Source organism: Excalfactoria chinensis, chromosome 3 (assembly GCF_039878825.1).
Source record: "Excalfactoria chinensis isolate bCotChi1 chromosome 3, bCotChi1.hap2, whole genome shotgun sequence".
In the NCBI taxonomy this organism is placed as follows: domain Eukaryota; kingdom Metazoa; phylum Chordata; class Aves; order Galliformes; family Phasianidae; genus Excalfactoria; species Excalfactoria chinensis.
In genome coordinates this window covers 19995872-20011641 of record NC_092827.1, presented here as the reverse complement: position 1 = coordinate 20011641, position 15770 = coordinate 19995872, and the positions used below count along the sequence as shown (strand labels likewise).

The 15770-nt window shown below is 34.0% G+C and overlaps 1 protein-coding gene across 3 annotated transcripts in view; it reads left to right on the top strand.

The window, feature by feature from the left end:
- The window catches only part of CSMD1 (CUB and Sushi multiple domains 1), a 935567-nt gene that overhangs the window by 544630 nt on the left and 375167 nt on the right, over positions 1 to 15770 (top strand). The window lies entirely within an intron of this gene.

The window sequence follows — 15770 nt, the reverse complement described above, 5'->3', positions numbered from 1 at the left end:
CTTCAAAGAAAAAAAATAAAAATAAAAAAAATCTTCAGAAATGATCATCACTAATAAAACTAGCCCACATTTGCAGAAAAGCATCAGAATAGCACAACAGTAAAATATATATTATTTCCAATTTGTTGTTTCTTTTCTATTTGAGATTATACAGTAAGCATCAGTAAAACCAATTACATGTTGTAGCAATTATACTGCAATTGCTTCCTTAATTTACAAAATGTCAGCCTAAGTTTTCAGTGACAATAGACAGAGTGATAATGAAGCTGCAGTGAGCAGAACTGTAACTATATGTACTGACTGATTTAATAAGGTTAACATCTGTCACTTTTAGCATGTTTAGCAGTAAGACACTACATATCAAGATCTTGTTGCCAGTCTAAAGATTAGTTGCTAGTGAGAAATACCAACAGGAAATGTCAATGTCTTTGGCATCTGTTTCAAGTACGTAAAAAAAAAGATTACAAATTATGTTATTTGTCTTTACTTATGGTGCTGAATATTACAGGAAGGTGAGATATTTTTAAGTTTCATCTTAAACCTATTAGAGCAAGAACCAGAGAACTTCCAATACAAGAAGTCTGGGCCAAGATGACCTACAGTTATTTTAACACAGAGTATAATGCAGCTTTCTTAACAATTTTGTCTAGCAGCAAAACAAAACAAAACAAAACAAAATCTATACATATTTACTCTCTACAACTACCTGAAAAGAATCACAGAATCGTAGAATCACCAAGGTTGGAAAAGACCATCCATCCAAGATCATCCAGTACAGCCATCCACCAATCACCAGTAGTTCTCACTAAACCATGTCCTTCAACACAACATCCAAATATTCCCTGAACACCTCCAGGGTCGGTGAGTCCACCACCTCCCTGGGAAGCCCATTCCAGTGCCTGACCACTCTTTCAGAGAAGTAGCATTTCCTAATGTCCAGCCTGAACCTCCCCCGGCACAGCTTGAAGCCATTCCCTGTAGACCTATCACCAGTTACACAAGAGAAGAGGCCAACCTCCAGCTCACTACAACCTCCTTTCAGGTAGTTATAGAGAGCAATAAAGTCTCCCCTGAGCCTCCTCTTCTCCAGGCTGAACAATCCCAGCTCCCTCAACCGCTCCTCATAAAGCCTGTGCTCCAGACCCCTCACCAGCTTTGTTGCACTTCTATGAACACGCTCCAGGGCCTTGATGTCTTTCTTGCATTGAGGGGGGATGAGGAAAAAATTCTTCTCAGAAACAGTGATGAGGCATTGGAACAGGCCACCCAGGGAGGTAGTGGTTTCAACATTCCTAGAGGTGTTCAAGAAAAGGGCGGATGTGACACTGGGAGACATGATTAGTGAATATGGTGGTGATGAGTTAATGCTTGGACTAGATCATCTTAGTGGTCTTTTCCAACCTTAATGATGCTGTTATTCCATGATTTTATATTTTCTGGGACCTTTTGTTAAGTTCTGTAAATGTGCTCACTGTCTATCTTTTGAAAATAATAACATTCAAACAATATAAATAGTCCAATTCTAGAAACCTTCCCTCACCTCCTACAAGCTCAGTAGCATGTAAAACTAACACAAAGAAGCCTCCTTCACATAAAGTTGTTTTAGTTCGGTCTATAAGCTTCTTGTTTCAGGGTTAGTTCAGAAAGCAGGAAAAAAAAAATAAATAAATCTTTTGAGTTGTAAGATAATGTTTTAAAAAATGTCAATTTGATTTAAGAACAAATTTCCTGGGCACAAAGGCAAATTATATCTCATTATGACATAAATTTATACAAAAATAGACTGTGTAATTCTCAGGATACAAAACCTTCTTCACTATTGCCTACTGTAGCAACCAATTACTCGTTGAACATTATATAGTAAGCCATGAAACTGGAATAAATATTATCTATCAAACTCTAAAATCTATACTATCTGTGTCTCAAAATTGTAAAGTTATTTTATTGAAATGCCTGTTGAAATGAATGATGAAATATTTGGAGTCTTGTAGTAGATTATGTACATCTTTTAGCTTCTGCATAAAGTCTGTGTTCACAAATACATTTTTCATTTGCTCTACATTCTGTCCATTACATTCATCCTTCATCTGTACATTATTTATTTGGCATTAGTTAGATGTGAAGTAAGTTATTACAGAACCAGAACTTTTTATTTTAGACTGTGTATTGGAATGGTATACTAACTGCCTGGATTCTCTCATTTCTTCATAATAAAGGAAATATTTTTAAATGATCTTTTCAATTGCTTTTTATAGAGATAGCACCTCTTAATCACTCAAAGCATATTGCTTTTCTACATTTGCCGCAGCATTTTCTATATCTGACAGCCAAGTATGCATGTGTGAATCAATCTAAAAATGCACATATCTGTTTTATGATGTAGCAATGAGATTCATTTTTAAAATGAGATTTTTCTTAGTTCTTTCAGTTTTTCTCACTTTTCCTGTTTTGGTTTTTTTTTTTTTTTGCTTTTTTGTGTTTTTTTTTTTTGTTTGTTTTTTGTTTTGTTTTGTTTTCCCCCCAACAATTGTTTTCTCAGTCATGCATTAAATATAAAACGGTACTTGACCTCACATAGTGAAAATATATTTCCGAGGGAAAGCTTCATCTTTTAAGAAGAAATTATAGTACCTGTACACATTCCACTGTGGAGATCTGGTTTGGTGCAACTTGAATGCCTGTCTTATATGGTACTTGCTCTCTATCTCTATTATATGACTTATTCTTTTATTTCTGGTGAGCATTACTCATTTTCATGCCCTGTAAAATATATTACCAGAGTGCAATTGTAAGGAGTCATTGCACAATAAATTGTCTGTTGCAAATGCAGAGAGAGACCGGTGCTGCTATTATAACTATTATTATAATTAGTTGCTATGATCAAGGGGAAACAAGAAGAATTTAGGCTTTTTTGCAGCCTTGGACAACTATTAATTTTGTGTATAATGTAGCCTTTTGTTAAATACAAATAAGATACCTTGGTTTTAGGAAGTTCCCCATTCTCAAATTACAGCTTGTAAGACATGTGCTTTGATGTCTGACTGGTGGAATGTGTATGTACTTGGGTGAACTGTACATCTCATCATTGATACTGAAGTGATGGAACTACTCAGGTGCAATCGGTTTCTGTGGTGGTGGCAATACTTATGGAATACAGTCAAACAAATAACATGTAGAATTAAGTGATAATATTTAATGAAATAAACAAATGCTGAGTACCTTACAAGTTTATAATTTCAGAATGGAGGTTAAACAGTTACCTAATGCTTCATCAATACTTTTGGTAGCAAACTTTGCACAAAGTACTTTTGGATATTTTCGAAGGATACTTCACTATAGTTAAGCTGGTACCTTAATTAAGTGATTAAATATCATGAAAGCTAATCCACATTCAAATCATTCAAGCTGAATTAGAACAAAGGTAGATTTTAACAAATGGGAGTGGTTAATAAAGAGGTTAATAATATTCAAAATAAATGAATAAAATTCCAGTGGGTGGCATGTAAATTAATCATTGGGACTAACTGTGGAAATTAGCTTGGATAAATAGAACATGCCTCAGTGGAAAAATACACTAAAAAGCCACAGTAGAACATATGTAAATGGAACTGAATAGTATATAATTTAGAGTTATAATATGGAAACAGGGAATAAAGTCTTCTATGGATGAAACAACCAATCTCTCACACTGATTAACAACAGCTGTGTAAATTGCTTCTTACCAATGTAGAGAAAGTGTACTATTTTCCAGTCATTTAAATGAAGACTGTAAATATTATATTGCTTTGTTAATAGCTCTCAGTGATTTTATTTTTGTTTATAGAGGTGGCTATTAGAAATCTTCATCCTGTGGACTCTTCCTATATGAACTCAAATACAGGAAAAATAAAGAGAATGATGATGGTACTATAATAAGCTAAGCAGATTTATTTGAACTGTGTTATTCCTGTTCTGTCTTTTCAAGAGACAGAATCATCTGCTTATCTGCTTCTTATATCAGTAAACTAGGGGAATAAATGTATAATTGCGTAGGTTGCTCCAAAAGTAATGATTCTTATTTCTTTCCATGGAAATTACAACAAAGGGAACAAATAACACTGTTTAACATAGCAAATACTGAGCTAAGAAGCACTATTTTTCAGTGTAGTCACCACTATTAGCTATGCATTTTTGCTAGCAATGATCAAGAGCCATCATGCCCTGCTCCTAAAAATCAGCAGCAGAGGAAGGGACCAGCCACTGCAGCTGCTGAAAGGCACCAACAACTGCCTCACTGTGCTTGCATCCACTGTTTGGTCTCCATAAACATTCAGCAAGCATTGATGAATTTCAGTGGGTGCAATTTTTTCCACATGGACGAATTCAATTTCACATTTCTGCTTTGAATGGCATTTTGTAGATCCCATTGTGTAGGTCTGCTTCTCTGCTGCTATCTGACACACATCAGTAAAATGTAATGAATACTGAAAGAAGGTATTGTCTTCTACCATACCACCAACATTTGTCCCTGATGATGTAGGTCTATCATAATAAAGTAGGAGGCATTACTTTTGGAGCAGCCCTCATTATTGGAATTGTGAAGTCCTTAAAGCAGCCTTTTAGCATCAGCTAGGAATATCCTCATCATTGGAATGCATTCATGCTATGTTGTTAAATATGCCCCTGTAAGTCCAGTCAGTCATTTCATGTTTAGTGCATGCTATGGTGCAAAAAGATAGAAAAAGATTGAACATAGCTGAAGATATGCCAATGACAGAGATCAACATCATCACCTCTTGGAAATTCATTTTTTACCTGGGTTTGTAGACATCCTTAGGGCTCTGAATAACAGAGGGCCTGTAAGATGCATTTGTCATCTTGGCATCCAAGATTAGAAAGGCAGATGGCAGAATGAACCTGTGCACTATATGATTGTGGTTTTTTTTTGTTTTGTTTTGTTTTTTTTTTTGTTGTTGTTTTTTTTTGTTTGTTTGTTTGTTTTTTACAATTAGATTTTTAGGAAAAAGAAAATTTGAGATCTTATTGGATAAACTGAATATTTTAAGGGCTTTGTCAATGAAACTGTTTTTCTTGAATTAACATATTGTTTGTAAGTTCATAATAACATGAACATATAACTTTGCTATGTTTTTGGAGGATTGTTGCCATTAAATATAAAGAAACTGAGACTGCATGTTCAGAATTGAAATAGAAATGAAATGCCAATGGATTCCGTACTATGTCAGTCTGTGATACAAGATGTCTCAATGCACCTCAGTCACAACATGAAATGAAAAGTGTCTCAATCAGTTCATTCATGCACAGCAACTAATGGTGGTGACTGTGTTGAAAAATAACATGTTGTATCTGAGAATTTGCTCTATCAAATAGTAACATTGAGCTCTTTATATCTGTTGTTGTTTCTGTGAAAATAAATAGGAGGCATTACTTTCAGAATAACCTGTGTGTTTTCCGTTTCATTTGTTTAATGATTTACCAGAACACTCAAGTATCTTCTGCCATTAAAAGAGCTGCTATGTATCCTACAACTCTTGGAAAAAAACATTTAAATCTATGGATAACTTGAGAAAGAAATGAAAATATAAATGTAATATAAGGATATTCTAAATATTAAAAAGGGCAAGTGGAAGAGCATGAAAACTGTACTTAGATGTGTCAGTCAGCTGCTTTTTAACTTATTTCCTGCTTTTTATTCTGTATGATGTGCAAGAAATGTGCATCATTGAAACTACCTGAAAGTCAGGTAGATATTGCTATATTTGGCTACTTCTATCCCTGAAAAAGTTAACTGAAATCACCAGGGCTCATTCTGAAAAATAAATAAAGGAATAAATGAAGTAATTTTGCCACTTTTCCTTAGTACAGTGTGCATTTATTTACTAATTTGTTTTAACTGGAATTATAGTGCAGATACTAATAAGAAAGGGAAAACAGGTAGCTTATTTGCAGATTTTTTGCAAGGAGGAAAGAAACACTGATTAAATTTTGTTTGCATACTCAAAGGAAATTATTTTCTATTGTCATCCTGTTCTGTTATTGAACATTATTAATTGATAATCTTTTTTTAAGGCTTTTATTTTAATTAAAAATAGAACAACAAACAAACAAACAAAAATTAAAATAAAACCCAACAGAAGCTACAGTTATAATTAGAATTATTAAAATAAAGTAGATGAGATTATTCTCCCATGTTGGTCCGAAATTCTAAATTTTTTAAGGTTTTTTTGGTCTGCTCTGAAAGTAATGCCCCATATTTTGTTATATTGGCCCATGGTATCAGAGGTGAGTGGGTGTTTGTGCTATGGCAGTAGAGATTGAACCTCCTCTGCTGGTGCAGCTTTTTACAAGAGCATGATATGCAGTCTCCTGTTAGTCTGGCAAAAACACATAGTTAACAATGATGACTGTAACAACAACAACAAATCTTTTGTAGCTCTACCAGTGTTCCTGTTCTCTTTTTATCTGTTGTAATTTTCATGGAAATAAATAGGAGACATTACTTTTGGGGTGACACAGTTCATATACCTGGAACCACACTCTGCTTCAAAATAATACTCAAATAAAAGCTACATGTGTGAACACATTTAGATTAAATTACAGTTAAAAATAAATTATTTAGTACCCTGTGCTGAGCTAACTGCAATCATAATAGTGTACTCCAGGGGTAAATGGTGTGCTAACAGAACATTACCTGATTTGATTTTATATTATGTCTAATGGTTCAGAGGAAACAAAAACAAACAAACAAACAAACACAAAACACACAACAAAATGCCCATGTATATAATAACACTCAAACAGAGGTTCTGACAAATAGCTTAATTAGCAATATTGAACTGCTTCCTTCTAACCATAGTAGTAGTATATTAAAATAATTTGTCTTTCTCTGTACTAAAACTAATACACTAGTGTAGTCGGTATAATTCCTACAAAACTTTGTTGCAAACTACCACAATAATTAAAAATAAATAAAGAAATGTATTTTGGGGTGAGCCAAGTACAGAATGAGCCACAGCATATTCATATTGTACTACTGTTTTATAATTTTATTGGGAACATTGTTGAAGTTCCCGTGAGAGCAAAATCAGAAAATAATAGAGGTAGAAGTTATATAACTTATAGGGAATAATAACTAGTACCAAGGATTTGAAAAATGAGTACCTTACAGGAATAAAACATTAAAGGTTGGCAGAAACCAAAAGTTTATAAATATATATAAGAATGTATGGGGAAAATTTGTTGAGAGGAAAGGAGTAGTTAAAGTATCAGGAGATAGGGATAACAATGAATAAAGATTTAATGCTAGGCATGTGGAGTATGTACCCATTCAATACAGTTAAATGACCTATTTCAGTAAGTAAGTCTTATAGAATAGTGATCAAATTATTACTTGTTATATTGACAGTTCCGTAATATTGACTCATTTCTTTTTCTTGAGTCAATTTGCACAGATCAGTGTATGCTGATTGAAGCTCCAAGGATTCCAGTGAGTCTGAAATCCTTCATAGTTTTCTCCAGGATGAGCTTGTGGTTGTAGCAAACTGTTTTCATAAATAATAAAAATCACAGTGCTGTTCTGGAGCAACAAAGTAGTTGGATTTGCAAAAGGAAAAAAAAGCAGGTTTCATTCTGTTGTTTATTTTTATTCTGATGTTTGCAATGCTCTGTATTCTTTGTTCTTGTTCTCTGTTTGCTCTTTGCTGCTCACACACGTGGTATCTGTCCACCAATTTTCTAGTATTTCAAGCCATGTGTGTCCAATAGAAAGCCTGCAGTTTTCCAGTGGGATATCTCTGGATTATATTGACTGCTCCTTGTTACAGTGAGGTGACTGAAGTGTTATAATTTGGATCGTTTCCTATATATAGATTTTCTTGTGTTTCATTTGTTTCAGACGTTACTGTATTTTTGTGAGTCAAGTAGAAGTGCCTCTGATGATTTTCAGTACAATTAAGAACAAAATTTTCAAGTGCTTGAATTCATTCCAGCCTCCGATGGGAAATGCAAGTGGAACAAAATATACTTTGAATGCCTGTCTTTATATTCTGTGTTAATATCAATGTGTCTCTGTGGTATTTGCATCTCAACAGGCCTTTGTGGTTGTGGTGGTGGTGGTTAACTCTAAACTCTTATTTGTATAACCAAGCAAGTAGTAAGAAGATTCTAAATAGGTAAATATGATGTTGACTGTTCACCTGAAAACAGTTAAAAATAGAATATTAAACCAGAGATGCTCTCTATCTATATAGTTTGAGGTCTGAAGCTGGTTTGCTGGTTGACTTAACTAAGAGTTATCTTAGTTGGAAATTATTTTTTCATGCACTTTAGAATCCCATCTCTAGGCACTTTGAACCATTTGAAAAACAAAGTCAAGTTTAAAAACACTGTGTTGTGTTGTGATTAGAAATGAGTATATCAGAGTTCATACTTCAACCCTATTTACTGTTTTCTGAACTTTGGATTGGCTCATTTGATGTAGGAAATGCTTTCCCTTGTTCTTTGTCAAGAATGTAATTCCTGTGGCTGGAAATGTCCAAATAAGATCAATGTATTCTTTTTCTCTCAATTACCCTCTCTTGTTAGCAGTGGCACTGAACATTTATTTTTGGTAGAGCAATACATATTTATTTTCTTGTAAATAGTGCAGGTCTGGCAACAAATCAATGTGGGATGGCAGGAAATAATGTAACAAGGCTTGTTACAGTTATTTCTTGTCCTTGAAATATCTTAGTCTTATCCATTCCCTATTAAAAGCGTAATTTGTTCATAGGGTGTTTTTTGTTTTGTTTAGTTTTGTTTTAAATAACTGTTTCAAATGTGTAGACTAATTTGTAGAAAAGACTGTTTTTTAAGCATTAATTATGTCTGTAGTTTCCCTTTTAAAATAAAAAATCTAAGTATAAAGAGAAGAAAGTAAAAAAAAAGTAGGGCTTATGGCGATTTTCTTAAAAAGGTACACGTAGCTGGTTTGTTTCCTGTACTGATATTTTTGTGAATAGGTATCTAGACTTGTAAATGCCAGTACACACCTTTCTTCAACAACTAGAGGAGTCACAGAATTGCGTTTCCAGGTTTCCAAGTTCAGTTATAAAGTGCTACTGTAGATAGATGTTTTCTAAAAATATCATCTAAGCTTAACCAGTGCTGCTTTTCTTTGCATTGTTACAAATTCCTTACAAATACTGCCAATTCAAGCTTAGGATGATAGTTGGTCTTTCCTATTGGAGGCATAAACCAGGAGTTTTGCTCACACACATGGAAAAAAACTTTGCTCTATCCTAGAAAACTATGATCATGTCATTCACCTCCCATTTTTGGGTCTCTTTACAGGAAAAAATATCTTCTGTATCTCCCTAAAACACTGGGTAATCTTAAGGTTCTAAATTAATTTGTACATCATTTTCAACCACTGTGATTATTATCATTTATTTATTTATTTATTTTTAATGACCAGTCCAGGGAAATGTTAATGTAATGAACAAGAAAAATTATAAAGTTTGTGGCTTAATACTGACCAATATTTTAGATTTTAAATATTTATTTATTTGTTTGTTTGTTTATTTATTTTTCCCCCTCAAGGGCCACCTCTTTTTTCATTCTTCTGTCCTCTCCTGCACAGTCACCATTTTCATGTGTATGCATGGACTGATCCTCATCCTGTGATATTAGATTCTACTGTGACTTTCAGACCTGAGCATTTTCTGTGAAGCCTTTTAGTGCTTAGAGTGCCAGCAACAGAATCAGTATTGATGCTTTGCTGAAAACATTTGATATTAAATTTTGTTCTGAAAATTCATTAGAACCAAAATACTACTTTAAATACATTGTCAAACAAAGTGTATTCCTTTTCTGAATTAGGCTAGTTGTAACACAACAACATAGTTGTCTCTATGTTCCTCTTTTTCAAATATACTAAGGCTGCTCTTAAAGTAACACCTCCTCTTTTATTATACTGGTTCATGACATAGCAGGTGAATGCTGGTGGCAGGAAAGCAGAGGTTGAACCTTCCTGCCAATATCCTGTTCATTTTGTTGCCATGTGACAGATGGCAGCAGAGGGGCAGTTTGACTAAGTGGCTTCTGATGTAGAAATGCATACAAAGTAAAGGTGCGTCACTGAATTCCTTCAGGTGGAAAGGTTTGTAGCCTGAACACTGAAGGAGATCAAACAGCAAATATGAGCACAGTGAGGCAATGCATAGTGAATTTCAGCATAGTGACATGAAATAAAATGCAAGTCCTTGGTAGCCATGCATAGCTGTCACACCACTAAATGTGGATGTTCTCAATCAGCTCATTCACAACTGGAGAACTGTATTTAGAGCTGAATGAAAGTTTCATATCATTGGAAACAATGGCGGCAGTGTCGGAGTATTGCAAAGTTTGCAACAGGTGGATCCCACAAATGCTCACACAGGAACAGAAAGTACAGTGTATGCAAGTTTGTTAGAACATACTCAACTAATATGAGGATGAAGATGACAGTTTTCCAGATCTCATTACTAGTAGCAATGAGACATTGTGTCACCACTATGAGCCAAAGTCATAATGGCTGTCCATGCAGTGGTGATGTAAATTTCCCACTGAAGAAAAGGTTCAAGATGCAATCCTCAGTGAGTAAAGGAGGACCAAGGTGGTATTATCTGAGCGTGCAGGGATTGGGTTAAGAAGGACAAAGATCATTTGGATTTTAACCTGCAGAGAAATAATAAAGGCAGCAAAGACATTATTCTACAGGTCTAGAAATCCCTAAGTCCGTGGGCTCTGATGGGGTGCACTCATGGGTGCTATGGGAGCTGGCAGAAGTCATTGATAGGACACTCTTCATTATCTTTGGTAAGTCACAGGGTGGATGGAGCCAGGCTCTTCTCAGTGACATCCAGTGATAAGTACAAAGGGCAATGGGTGCAAACTGGAACATAGGAGGTTCCATGTAAATATGAGAAAAAGCTTCTTTGTGATAAGGGTCACAAAACACTGAAACAAGCTGCCCAGAGAGGTTGCGGAGTCTCCTTCTCTGGAGAAATTCAAAACCCACCTGGATGCATTCCTGGATGACTTCATCTAAGTTCTTGTTCCAGGGAGATTGGACGAGATGATGTTTCAAGATTGCACTAGATATTCTTTCCATTCCCTGACGTTCTGCAATTCTCTAAATGCAGCACACTTGGGAAATTGTCTGTCACAGTTGACTTTACACTTGCTCTATCTGTTGTTCCTATTGTAGGTGTTTTCTTTTTGGGATTCCTACAGAGAAAGTATGTGTAAACTTCTTTCCCTGTGGTTTCTTTCTGAGTTATCTAGAAATGTGACAAATTGTAATCATGGAATATTATTTAGTCAGCAGGAGTGTATCACATGGGTGTTGCTTTGTTTTTCCCATATCAATTATGGGTAGTTCCAGAAAAATGCAAAACAAAATCAACATTACTGGACTGAACATTATCAGTTAGTGATTGGATGTGCCTTTTTTAAAAGCAAAAAGATTGTTCTAACTCAGTTATGTGACAAGTCTATTATGTGAAGGAAGTTTATCCTCTTGCTTATACATGAGATTGCCTTTACAAACATTTTTTCCATTATTACTTTGATAATGAACTTTCTCTTCTTTATTTTCATTATTATTCCTTGATGAAATCAGTTAGCTGATAACAAATGTGTGTATCAGCATTCATTGCTCATTCTTACTGCCTTTACAGAAAGGGTAGTCAAGTACTGGAATAGCATCCCCAGAGAGGTGCTTGAATCTCCATCCCTGGATGTGTTTAAGAGCCGTTTGGATGTGGTGCTCAGGGATATGATTTAGCAGAAGGTTGTTAGAATTAGGGTACTATGTTTAGACTGCAGTTGGACTTGATGATCTTCAAGGTCTTTTCCAACCTGGGTAATTATATGATTCTATGATTCTGTCATCATTTATATTTCTTTTTCATCTGCTTGGACAAAGTAAAGCATAAATATATATATATATATATATAAACTCTAACAGAACAAGTATTGTATATCACCTCAATATGCTAGCATTTGGCAAAAGTGGGTAAAAAAAAGCGGGTAGAAGTCTGCCTTATTTGATTCATTAAGGGTTTATTCAGTAATTTTGAAAGGATGGCTTCTGTTGCTGAAAACATAGAATCATCTTATCGTAGTTTGCTTTGTTTAAGGAGAGAGGACTTTTATTGCACTAATTGTTAAACTGGGGGAAAAAAAGATAAAAGGACATACATTCAGGGCTATCTTTTATACTAGATTTGACTGCCAGAGCTTGGCTACATTTTTGTCTATTTATAGAATTATGTTACTCAGACCTCTAAATATTCTGAATCTCTAATGCTATGAACTGAAAAATAAGTGAATTGGATATTCACTTGAGAACTCTAGTACTTTTATCAGAAATTCATTGAGTATCATTAAGGTTTTTATAGTGTTCAACAAATGAATTATATAATTAGTTGCATAAACATATTTTCTGTGATGAGGATTGACCAGGAATGGAATAAGTTTTTAGTGTGATCATCATGAAATCTTGAATTCTGCAGTTTTAGCTAAGTCTAAGTAATTTATGGTATTCTGTGTTCAGGTGTTGTCCTCATAACTACTCCATTGGCAGCTTCAGGCATTTAGCTTTTCATTTAGCAATATAAATGTCACTTGGAGTGCCAATAAATACTGGCAAATACTTGAAAAGGTCAGATTGGTTCTATAACTCAAATACCTGTCTGATGCTAATGGCTTCTCAAGGTTTTGTATGAACACTTGAAAATAAACAGCCTTCTGGGCTTCAGGATTCTGCAATCTATACATACATTTTTACATATGCTTCTCCCCTTTTAATATATATATTAGTATATGTAAAAGCTATTGCTTTCCAGATATAAAATTATTATTACACAAGATCATTGTATTTAAAAAGGCATTAAGAGCTGGAAAAATATAGAAAAATGCTAAGCTAACAAAATAGACACTAAAAGTTACATATCCAGTTAGCCCTCTCTATTTGTTTCTAACTTAAATTCATCCTCGCCTCCTAGTTACGCATTAGTTCTTGCACAATTTTTACTAGTATGGTGTTTGTGTTTAAAGTTGAAATATTATTTTGACTCTGCAATAGTAAATCTATATTTGTGTGTGTGTGTGTTATTCATTTGATCAGAAGGGAATTATCAGGCATTTAGGCACATTAAATGTATAAGTTATATGTATTAAATTATCATTATAAATGTATGTTCGTATTAGATATATAAAATACCTAAACCAGCAGACACATAATACTCCTGGCTTTTCATAGAATCATAGGGTGGCCTGGGTTGAAAAGGACCATAATGATCATCTAGTTTCTACTACCCTGCTATGTGCAGTGTTTCATGCCTGTCCCAGGTGAGCTTCTAAAATAGTATATGAAAATAGTTTTTATTTAGTTTATAACTACAATGGGAACCTAAACTTTTATTAGAAACTAAGCCATCAACCTTAACACAATTCCAAAACTAGTTTTTTTGTTGATGATTCTTCTTTGAAATCTATTTCTTTTGGACTGTTTATAAGGAGATTACAATCATATTATCATAGAATTTACTAGACCAAAATAAATAGATCATCTATATTCACATGGTAATTTTTATCGAATTTACCCTATGAATACATAGTGAAGACTCATCACTTCAAGAGACTAAATAACTAATCAGACAGGTTCTTATTGTTGCATTTTGTTGATTATTCTCAGTTTCAGCTATAAAAGCAATACAAATGTTTGTACAAGAACAAACTAAATATTTCCCTACACAGACTTATATAGGATTTTGTTTCACCCTGAGGGTCTGTAGAATTTCTGATAGCCATTTACAGAATTTCATTTAAAAAAGGAATTACCAAACTGCTCATGAAGATTTTTCAAGGTAATTTTCTTTTTTACTGAAATTGTGGGAAAAAAATAAACAAATCCCCAAACATGTAGAACTTTTGACAAAATTATACTTATGTTTCTGGCTTTTTTTGTTGTTGTTGTGTCAGTATTATAACTTGATTCATTTTCACTCTAGTTTGATAGCAAATATTCAAGATTTCTTCTTCAGAAGATTGCAAATAGGAATTGTCTGGCTTTTTAATATTCTAAACATAACATTTTAAAACCACATTTGGCCAAATTATATACTAAAGTGGACAATTTCAATAAGATGGACAGAACCTAGAAAGTGGATTTAGTGATTAAAGGCATCCCTTTATGATCTGGACTGCAGCTGTACAATGAGCATTGGATTCCATCATGCCACATATTACTAGGAGTTGCATGTGCTTACCCAGTACTCGGGATCTGAATCAGAGTCAGGTGTGAGCTGGCATGTGTACATCATTGAAAACTGCTGAAATGATCAAGTTCTGAAATAGTTGGAAAAATTCTTGCTGTCCAGTTGCTACTTTTGAAGGAGAATGGAAATAGTCACAATGAAAGCAAAGGTGTAGTATAGTAAATTTTGGAGCTTCTTGTAATCTGGAATAAATAGATTTATCATGATCCTATGGTGTGACTTTCCATCTAATGCCATTTTAGCCTTCTGTCTTTTATTGTTCATCCTCATGTGATGACAGCTAGAGGACATGGAAAGACAACTGTGATTTAATTTTGTTTAAAGATGATTGTAGACTTCTAACATGATGGTTAACTATTGCATCAACTGTAGCACACCTGTGTTTTTCTAATCCAAGCAGATAAGGTGATATCTATTGTAAAGATCTGGTAAGCATTCAAATTTAAATTATATGTTAAAATATAAATTAAAACAAACGAACAAAAACCTTGAAATATGAAGTGTGTTTAGAAGTTGATTAGTGTGGCTAGCTTTGAAAGTAAACAGATTTTAACACTGCTAGAGAATGGTAGCTTTGAATCTGGTATGTACTGAAGTATGCATTTTTCATGTCTCTACAGTGGGAGAGAAATGAATGAAATAAGACATGTTCAGAGCAATGGAGTGAAAAAATTCCCATTTTTCTTAAGCTTTCCTTTCTTTGTAGACTGAGAATCTGGGATATGTTTGTCTTTGTTATCTTACAAAAATCATTTTTTGAATTGTTACTGCAAGTTACAAGTCACCTTTAAGAAAACTTGGAAAATGGAAAAAGCCAAGAAACAGGCATTTAAAAACAATGTTGAATAAGGATTTTCTCAATCTCAGCTGATGTTTCACTAGGGTTCAGTGAACATTTTTCTGTTTGATTAAGCCTACAAATTAAAATTGTCTCCAGAAGGGTCCAAGTATCAAGAACTGAAAAGGCATTATTATTTTTCTCAGTAAAATTAGCTTAGATTTTCCTTTTCTAAAGATCAATGTATTCAGACTGAAAAACAAATCAAACATTGGCATTTCTTTATAGAACGAGCAAAGGTCTCTCTTTCTCTTCAGATCAGAATAGTTCAGCTCAGGTTTTAAGATGAAAATCCATTAGGGTTGCTGAAAATAGTTATCTTGCTTTCCTAGTAGCATTATGGAATTATAATGTGCTGAATGTATGTTCAAGTTTGAAATATCATAATTTAGTAATTTCATTCTTATTTGTACTTCAGTTAATTCAATGTGTGCATTTAAATAGCAGTGTCGAGTAGATGTACAGTATAATTATGAGCTTTTTATTTTTCTGTTATTGTCTGTCAGGGTTAAAAGCCTGTATAGATGCCAGAGTTCAGTGTAATCATTTATTTCTATGTTTACAGCCCAAGATTGTTTTGTGAAAGGCTAAAAGAAAAATCCTGCAAAAACAATCAAGGCTATTTCAGA